At 44.4% G+C, this 8,906-nt stretch overlaps 1 protein-coding gene and 1 long non-coding RNA gene across 2 annotated transcripts in view; one reads left to right on the top strand and one right to left on the bottom strand.

The window, feature by feature from the left end:
* Positions 1-8,906, bottom strand: part of LOC106602890 (forkhead box protein O1-A) — a 90,362-nt gene that overhangs the window by 53,353 nt on the left and 28,103 nt on the right. The gene's annotated exons all lie outside the window — the stretch shown is intronic.
* LOC106602891 (uncharacterized) overlaps positions 5,485-8,906 on the top strand; it is a 20,239-nt gene continuing 16,817 nt past the window's right edge. The window contains exon 1 of the long non-coding RNA XR_001328321.3: positions 5,485-5,554. This is a non-coding gene — a long non-coding RNA (uncharacterized LOC106602891). The remainder of the gene's footprint in view (positions 5,555-8,906) is intronic.

Genomic DNA, 8,906 nt, shown 5'->3' on the forward strand with positions numbered 1-8,906 from the left:
ACAGTACACGCCTCTGGATGAGCGTTTTCCTGTTTGCTTATGGCGGAATACAGCTAATTTAGTGTGGTTTTAGTTCCAACCTCGCTCTGTGGTGGTATGTAGACAACTACGAAAAATACAGATGAAAACTCTCTGGGTAAATAGTGTGGTCTACCGCTTATCATAAGATACTCAACCTCAGGCGAGCAAAACTTTGAGACTTCCTTAGATATCGTGCACCAGCTGTTGCTTACATAAATGTATAGGCCCCCGCCCCGTGTCTTACCAGAGGCTGCTGCTCTGTCTTGCCGATAGAGTGTATAACCCGCCAGCTCTATGTTCTTAATGTTGTCGTTCATCCACGACTCGGTGAAGCATAAAATATTACCATTTTTAAATGTCCCGTTGGTAGGATATATGTGCTTTCAGTTCGTCCCATTTATTTTCTAGCGATTGAACGTTAGGTAGCAGAACGGAGGGCAAGGGCAGATTAGCAACTCGTCGCCTGGTCCTCACAAGGCACCTTGATCTTTTGCCTCGAAATCTCCGTTTCCTTCTCCAGCGAATCACGGGGATCGGGGCCTGGTCGGGTGTCAACAGTATATCCCTTGCGTCCGACTCATTGAAGAAAAACTCTTCGTCCAATTTGAGGTGAGCAATCCCAATTCTGATGTTTAGAAGCTATTTTCGGTCATAGGAGACGATAGCAGCAACATTATGTACAAAACAAGTTACGAACAACACAAAAAACAAAAAAATAGCATGATTGGTTGAGGGCCAATAAGACGGCAGTCCTAACCATTGGCGCCATCACAACACACACCGCTACTGTCTGCATACTCTGGTTGTAAAACTGTCTCTCAAGCACTCAAAATTGGCTAGGATTCTCCTCTATTCAATACTGGTCATGCAATTCTGACAAAGTAAAAATATATTCTTAGAATAACCTAATTGACAAGTAACTCCTCTGCTGTCAAGATCTCCCCTGTACACTGAATATTTTAGCCTTACAGATAGATCTGAGTTAGCTACCCCGGCCCACCTTAACCATTTGATCCCTGGTTCATTGAAATAGTTTCTTTTTTGGGGGGGGGGGGGGGGGTGTAATTGTAATGTTGCGGGTTAGCCAACCATCCTCCAGGAGAGCTACTGGGTGTGCAGACTTTTGCTTCAGCCCTGCTCAAACATACCACATTGTAAACAAACAGCTGCTAAACAGGACCTTAATAAGCTGACTCTGATGTGTTTGAGCAGGGTTGGACCAAAAGCCTGCACACCCAGAAGCTCTCCAGATAGACGGACATGTGTTTTATACAGTAGCCTATCAGTGCAGTATTTTACTTTGTAGGGGGTTATGTGTCTTGCTCAAGGCCACAACAGGAGGAGATATAATACATGGGATCAGAGACCAGCAGCCTTCCATTGTCAATACCAGTGATAATAATGAATGTAGTTTTGTGAGGTGGTTCCTTGCATCATACAACATAATTTTCTGTCACCTTTTAGGCCCATGGTGTTACAGGCCATTTTTTTATTTTGGGACAAAAACAATCATGCTCCAAAGGTGGTCCAACATATTGAAGTCTTCATGAACTGAACTGTTCTCCAACAACAACAGCATCATATATATGAGCACAAGACATTGAAAATATGTCTTCCTGGTTGCAAAGATGTTAAAAAAGATGTTGAAAGGTCGGCTTTCAACCAATTTTGCTCACTGGGGATATCTTACTAAACTGAAAAACAAGTTGATGGTCCCAGCTGTTGAGGCTGGCTGCAGTAAGATTAGTGAGGCGTGAGGAGGATCACAGTAACGGTCACAGGTCAAGTCAACAAACAACAAGACCCAGAGACTGCCAGGTGCACCCTGGGTGAGAGAACAACCAATCCACAGAGACTGAATTGACTGACAGCCAGTCCATGGAGAGAATACTAACCACACTAACTGCAACTGCCAAAGCATCCCCAGGAGATTCAGTCATTCAAGGAGACAAACCAACACATCAACAAACATCACATTGTATTGTCACATTGAATATAAGATTTAGCATGGCCCAACAACCATAAGAGTGTTGGCAAAACAGAACAAATAAATCTGGGACCATTTCCGCTGTTTAACCCTTTCCAGCAGGAGCATTCTAATTTCAAATAATAGTTACGATGGTTTAAAGCCTTAATAACACTGCCATCCAATCACCAATTTCATTTCTGGAAATTGCTATTTACACATGACAACATGAGCTAAAAATACAGTACCAGTCAAAGGTTTGGACACACCCACTCATTCCAGGGTTTTTCTTTATTTTTACTATTTTCTACATTAAAGAATAATAGTGAAGACATCAAAACTATGAAATAACACATATGGAATCATCTAGTAACCAATAAAAGTGTTAAACAAATCAAAATATATTTCATATTTGAGATTCTTCAAAGTAGCCACCCTTTGCCTTGATGACAGCTTTGCACACCCTTGGCATTCTCTCAACCAGCTTCACCTGGAATGCTTTTCCAACAGTCTTGAAGGAGTTCCCACATATGCTGAGCACTTGTTGGCTGCTTTTCCTCCACTCTGCGATCCAACTCATCCCAAAGCATCTCAATTGGGCTCCAGAGTGGTGCAGCGGTCTAAGGCACTGCATCACAGTGCAAGAGGTGTCACTACAGTCCCTGGTTCGAATCCAGGCTGCATCACATCCGGCTGTGATTGGGAGTCCATTAGGTTTGGACAGGGGTAGGCCGTCATTGTAAATAAGCATTTGTTCTTAACTGACTTGCCTACTTAAACAAAGGTTAAATAAAAAAAATACAAAAATTGGGTTGAGGTCAGGTGATTGTGGAGGCCAGGTCATCTGATGTAGCACTCCATTACTCTCCTTCTTGGTAAAATAGCTCTTGCACAGCCTGGAGATGTGTTGGGTTATTATCCTATTGAAAAACAAATTATAGTATCACTAAGCCCAAACCAAATTGGATGGTGTATTGCTGCAGAATGCTGTGGTAGCCATGCTGGTTAAGTGTGCCTGGAATTCTAAATAAATCACAGACAGTGTCAACAGCAAAGCACCCTCACACAATCACACCTCCTCCTCCATGCTTCATGGTGGGAAACACAAATGTGGAGATCATTCGTTCACCTACTCTGCGTCTCATAAAGACACGGCAGTTGGAACCAAAAATATGGACTCATCAGACCAAAGGACAGATTTCCAACAGTCTATTGTCCATTGCTCATGTTTCTTGGCCAAAGCAAGTCTCTTCTTCTTATTGGTGTCCTTTAATAGTGGTTTCTTTGCAGCAATTCGACCATGAAGGCCTGATTCACGCAGTCTCATCTGAAACAGTTGATGTTGAGATGTGTCTGTTACTTGAACTCTGTGAAGCATTTATTTGGGCTGAAATCTGAGGTACGGTTAACTCTAATGAATTTATCCTCTTCAGCGGAAAACTCAGGGTCTTCCTTTCCTTTGGCGGATCTCATGAGAGCCAGTTTCATCATAGCGGTTGATGGTTTTTGTGACTGCACTTGAAGAAACTTTCAAAGTTCTTTACATTTTCCAGATTGACTGACCTTCATGTCTTAAAGTAATGATGGACTGTTGTTTCTCTTTGCTTATTTGAGCTGCTCTTGCCATAATATGGACTTGGTCTTTTACCAAATAGGGCTATCTTCTGTATACAATCAATCAATCAATCAAATGTATTTATAAATCCCTTTTTACATCAGCTGATGTCAAAGTGTTATACAGAAACCCAGCCTAAAACCCCAAACAGCAAGCATATATACCACCCCTACATTGTCACAACAGATTGGCTCAAACACATTAAGATAATAATTCCACAAATGAAGTTTTAACAAGTCACACCTATTAATTGAAATGTATTCCATAAAGCTGGTTGAGAGAATGCCAAGAGTGTGCAAAACTGTCAAGGAAAATGGTGGCTACTTTGAAGAATCTCAAATATAAAATATATTTTGATTTGTTTAACTCTTTTTTGCTTACTACATGATTCCATATGTGTTATTTCATAGTTTTGGATGTCTTCACTATTATTCTACAATGGAGAAAATAGTAAAAATATAGAAAAACCCTGGAATGAGTAGGTGTGTCCAAACTTTTGACTGGTACTGTAGATACAATTGGTTCAGGGTTTCATGGGCAGTAACTTAGTTTTTACTTCAATGAACAGTAACGAAGCATATCCTCCTAGATCACGTGTCAAACACAAGGCCCGTGGGACGAATCAGGCCTGTGACACATTTCTATCCGGCCCGCTCAATGATTTGGGTTGTCAGTTCATTTTGGCCCGCTTCCATACAGCCCGCCATGTGCTGCACTACAAGTCACAGCAAGCACTGCCAATGTGCTGCACGCAAAACAGCAGTGCATTGCCACACACACACACCCATACTCGAGCCAGCCAGTGTGCTGTATCATATCATCACTAATGGCACTGACTGAATCTTCTACCGGACCGAAAGTTTAAAGGTGTTGTAGGCTAAATGTCCATGTCTTTGAGTGCACCATACAGCAATGCTGTATTCAACCGCACCGGTGATCTATGCAGTGCAAAAAAATGAAAAACATGTTTTAAGTTGAAATGTTACAACAACCTAGCTGCGTTTTTGATATTTGAAGTTATTAAATATTTTTGGATTAGGATCGTATCATATTACGCACATTTACAAGCATGGCAACAAAGGCTAGACAAATATTATTGACCTCTTTTCTTTTAATATGTTCAAATGCTATATACAGCATCCTATGTACATACGTGGACATTATAAAGGGCCATATTTTATTCTAATAAAACAATGGCCAGTTTGGCTCGCAGTTGTATGCACGACTTTTGGTACAAACAAACATAATAGGCTGTCTGGCCCACAAATTCGTAGTTTTTTCAATGTGGCACTTGCGCTGATTGAGTGACACCCCTGTCCTAGATGACTGTAAAGAGATTCAAAATGGAAACCAGGTGGATCAGTTGAGGTAAGAGTTGTTAAATTGACATTGGCAATGTTGTATCAATAATGTCACTTGAAAGACAAAATTATTTAGTTAAAAAGTCTGTATTTGCAGCGCTGAATAATGTTGGTTGCAACGCTACTTGAAGAGGCAGAAGCCTGCGTTAGCTATCCTCTCCCTCCGTTTCTGAATTAATTTGTGCCTATTTCTTTCTAGCTGGCAAAATAAGCGAGCTACATTTTATTTGTGTCCTGCCATATGTCGATAACATAACTACGTTTGTCGTAGTAAATATCCTAAACCTAGCCAGCTAGACAGTGATAGTTGCAAGCAAAAACAAGGGTGAGGGAAGGAGAGGAGAAAATTCACTTCCTGTTTCATTTGCCGCTGGCTTGCTAATGTTCACTCAAATACGTTATGTAGCACTAAATTGGATCACTCCAATATGGTATCCTTCTGTGCGGCAGGATACATTCCGAGTAATGATTTTCAGATTAGTTCCATGTACCTTGTACCGGGTAGTGCTGCGGCTGACCTCCTTAAATGGCTGCCGCTGCACTACTTCCACCTCTTCCTTTTCTCGGCTCATTCCAAAGAGGATTCACATGGTAAGAACTCTATGTTAGCGTGTATGAACGCAGAATTATACCCGCTGCTATTCAATAGCTTGGCTTGTGCCATCTTGTTTGGCGTTTGTCTTCGTTTTAATTACTTGTGACAGTTCACCAACCTGGGCAGTACTCGGTTTGGTCGACCAGTATTGCGGCGCTGAGGGGTTATCCTAGTTGTCCACCGTAACCCTCCTGGTTTAAGCTAGTTCAACGAGAGGTGACCATTGCAGGACTAAGCACACTTTCCCTTAAGTCCAGCCAACCTGAACCCCAACGTATAAAGCAAGAAAATAAGATATAAACGTGGCGTGAGTTATAGCCGACCCACACGTATAAAGCAAGAAATAAGATTTGTCTCATACACTAAGGCTGATACTGTAGGTCTGAAGTAATCTTCACTATTATACAGTATTGCGCAGTGTTTACAATAGACATAGTATATTACATTGTTGGCTTAATTTGTTTCCACAAGGAAAAGATACAGCCTTTCACATCTCCTCTCCTTCAGATAGTGTATGACACAAAGGATAATACTGTAGGTCCGTAGTGATCTTAATCATACAGTATTGTGCAGTGTATACTATAGACACATAGTCATATACACTGTAGGCTTAATTTTCCAGTATTAGGCTGGGTATATGCTAGCCCCACCATAGTGAAATTATACTTTTTCACACAGTGGGTAGCTGGGTTGTGATAGTTTTCTGTTATACTCCTTTACAGTACAGACACTAACTATCCTAGTTTCCCTTAGAAACTCCCATAACAGCTCGATTACACTGCTGGTCTAACACTGTGTATCTGGGGTTGCCATCTTTTTCTGTTACACTGCAGGATATACACTACCCTTCTCTTCTTTCCACAGAAAGAAACAACCATATCCAGTATTGTTTCGCCTTGAGAAATGCAAGGTGTCCTTGCTCACAGGCAGCGAACTGCGTTTTAAGAAGGGTCGCAGCAGTCATCCTGATTTGCTTGACGCTGGCATTGACAGCTTCTCACAGGCCCAAAGGCCAAACTCAGAGAGGCAAGTGGAGTCCCCAAGTGGAGTCCCCATGGGTACTAAATGGAAGCCTCCGAACTCCAATTCTGATGCCGGCCACCACTATAGTTCTGGCGCCTCTAATGTCTCAGGGTGTTCTAGTGTCCTGGTTGACTGAATGTTTCCTAATGAGTTCAGATGAAAGGAGTGTTGTCCTCCATCCTAACCCCTCATTCTGGCCAAGGGTTCTGTCTGACAGACATGTTAACCAGCCATTACAGTCCACATACACCCCTCCCATTGTTACAGGTGAGCTAGGGGCTTCCCCCTAGGTGAGCTAGGGCAATGGACACTTTTCACAGACACAGGCAATATATCATCCGTTTTTAATTTACTATGGAGAGAGTTCTGGACCAGAACCTATCCGAACAGACTCTCATATTGCAAGGTGGACACTAACTGCAGCATTTGGGCTGGACGGCCGACCTTTGCCTTATTGCTGTGGTGACGCATTCTACTGGAGGAGTAACTGCCTTACCTGGACGATTAGCTAGTCTGCCTCATCCTGGGAGCAGGACCCTCTCAAACCACATTTAAAGTCTGGGCCTCACCCTGATAAAGAAGAGTCACCTGACCCCTTCCCGGTGGTGATTTATCTTGGATGTCAATAGACTTGACTCTCATGATGGCACATATCCCTCAGGTGAGCGTAATACAATCCTATCCTACCTCAGCATAATCCGGCTCAGACGAGCCGTGTCAGTGTTAGAGTGCCAACAGCTACTTGGTCTACTGACGGTGGCTTCACTGCTGATTCCGCTGGGCATTCTCTGCCTCAGGCCATGGTTCAACTCCCGCGGCCAGCAGCCAAAACAACACAGACACCGTCAGCTGTTGGTGACGAGTGCATGTTTGGACCATATCGAAGTGGCTATGGCACTCCTTCCTGTTAAAGGGAGTGAGCCTAAGCAGAGTCCAATGCAGAGAGCTGGTGTGCACCGACTTCTCTCTGACAGGTTGGGGTGAAGTGTTCAGAGGCATGGAGGTCAGTGACCGCTAGAGCCCCCCATGGAGTGGTCAACACATCAATGTGCTGGAGCTCAAGGCGGTTAGCCTAGCACTCCCAACAGTCCCAGCCCTACCTGGTAGGACAGCATGTCCTGGCCTGATCGAAAAGCACCACAGTAGTGGCGTAGGTCAATCACCAGGGAGGACTGCGATCGCAGCGCGGAAGCTCTTTCCGTGGGCTCAGGCCCGCTTGGCATCGCTGCGACCAGCACATATCCCCGGGGTCCTGAACAATGCAGCGGACACGCTCTTGAGAGGCAGCCTGCCGGAGGGGGACAAAAGTCTACACCCTCAGGTGGTACTACAGCTTTGGGAGAGCATAGGTGGACCTGTTTGCATCTCAGGAAAACACTCATTGTCCAAGCTGGCTCTCGATGCCCTTGCTCACGATTCATGTGTTCCCACCATTTTCCCTCATCACAGCTACTTTAGACAGGGTCAGCTTGATGGGCCACCAGCTGCTCTTGATAGCTCCATACTGACCAAGACCACCATGGTTCAGCCTCCTGTTGTCTCTCCTCTCGGGAACCCCATGGCTGCTGCCACTAAGGCCTGACCTGCTCTCTCAGGCTCGACACTGTCATCCAGACCCGCACCGCCTCCAGCTTTGGGCTTGGCCTCTGAGAGGCATTAGTGGACCAGTCTAGGCCTTAAAGACAATGTGGTGAACACGTTGCGGTGTGCCAGGGCTTCCTTCACCAACGCGTCGTAGCAAATGCAGTGGGGCATATTCTGACAATCATATTTGGAAACAGTTTGACGGTTTTCACTGTCACTGCACGATGCGGGCCGAGCGGCATCCACATTGAGAGTGTATCTAGCTGCTATCTCTGCATGCAATGAGGAAGGCCAGGAAGGACCCATGGGTGGCTACCCATTGCTCTACAAGTTTATGAAGGCAATGGCCTGATCGGCGCCAAGCTGGAACTTTGACGTAGTGCTGTCAGTGCTTGAAAAGCCACCCTCGAGCCCCTAGAGTTGGCTATTACTGTACCTCCACTAAGAAGGTGAGTGAACTTCATGTTTTTTTCAGTGAGCAATGATTGTTTCCGAATGGGTCCAGACAAGAGGAGTGTCACCCTCTGTGTTAAACCCTCATTCTTGCCGACGGTCCTGTCTGACAGACGTGAACGGGCCCTTACATTCGCCCTCATACACGCCCCTCCCACGACTGCTGGTGAACTGGTTGTTTTTCTACAAGTGTGCTGTGACCAGTCAGAGCCTTGGACACTTACGTTACGCAGACACAGGCAATACGACCGTCTGACTGGAAATTTTGTTTGCTATGGTGAGAGAGTT

The sequence above is a fragment of the Salmo salar genome, chromosome 04 (assembly GCF_965601325.2).
Source record: "Salmo salar chromosome 04, fSalSal1, whole genome shotgun sequence".
Classification (NCBI taxonomy): Eukaryota; Metazoa; Chordata; class Actinopteri; order Salmoniformes; family Salmonidae; genus Salmo; species Salmo salar.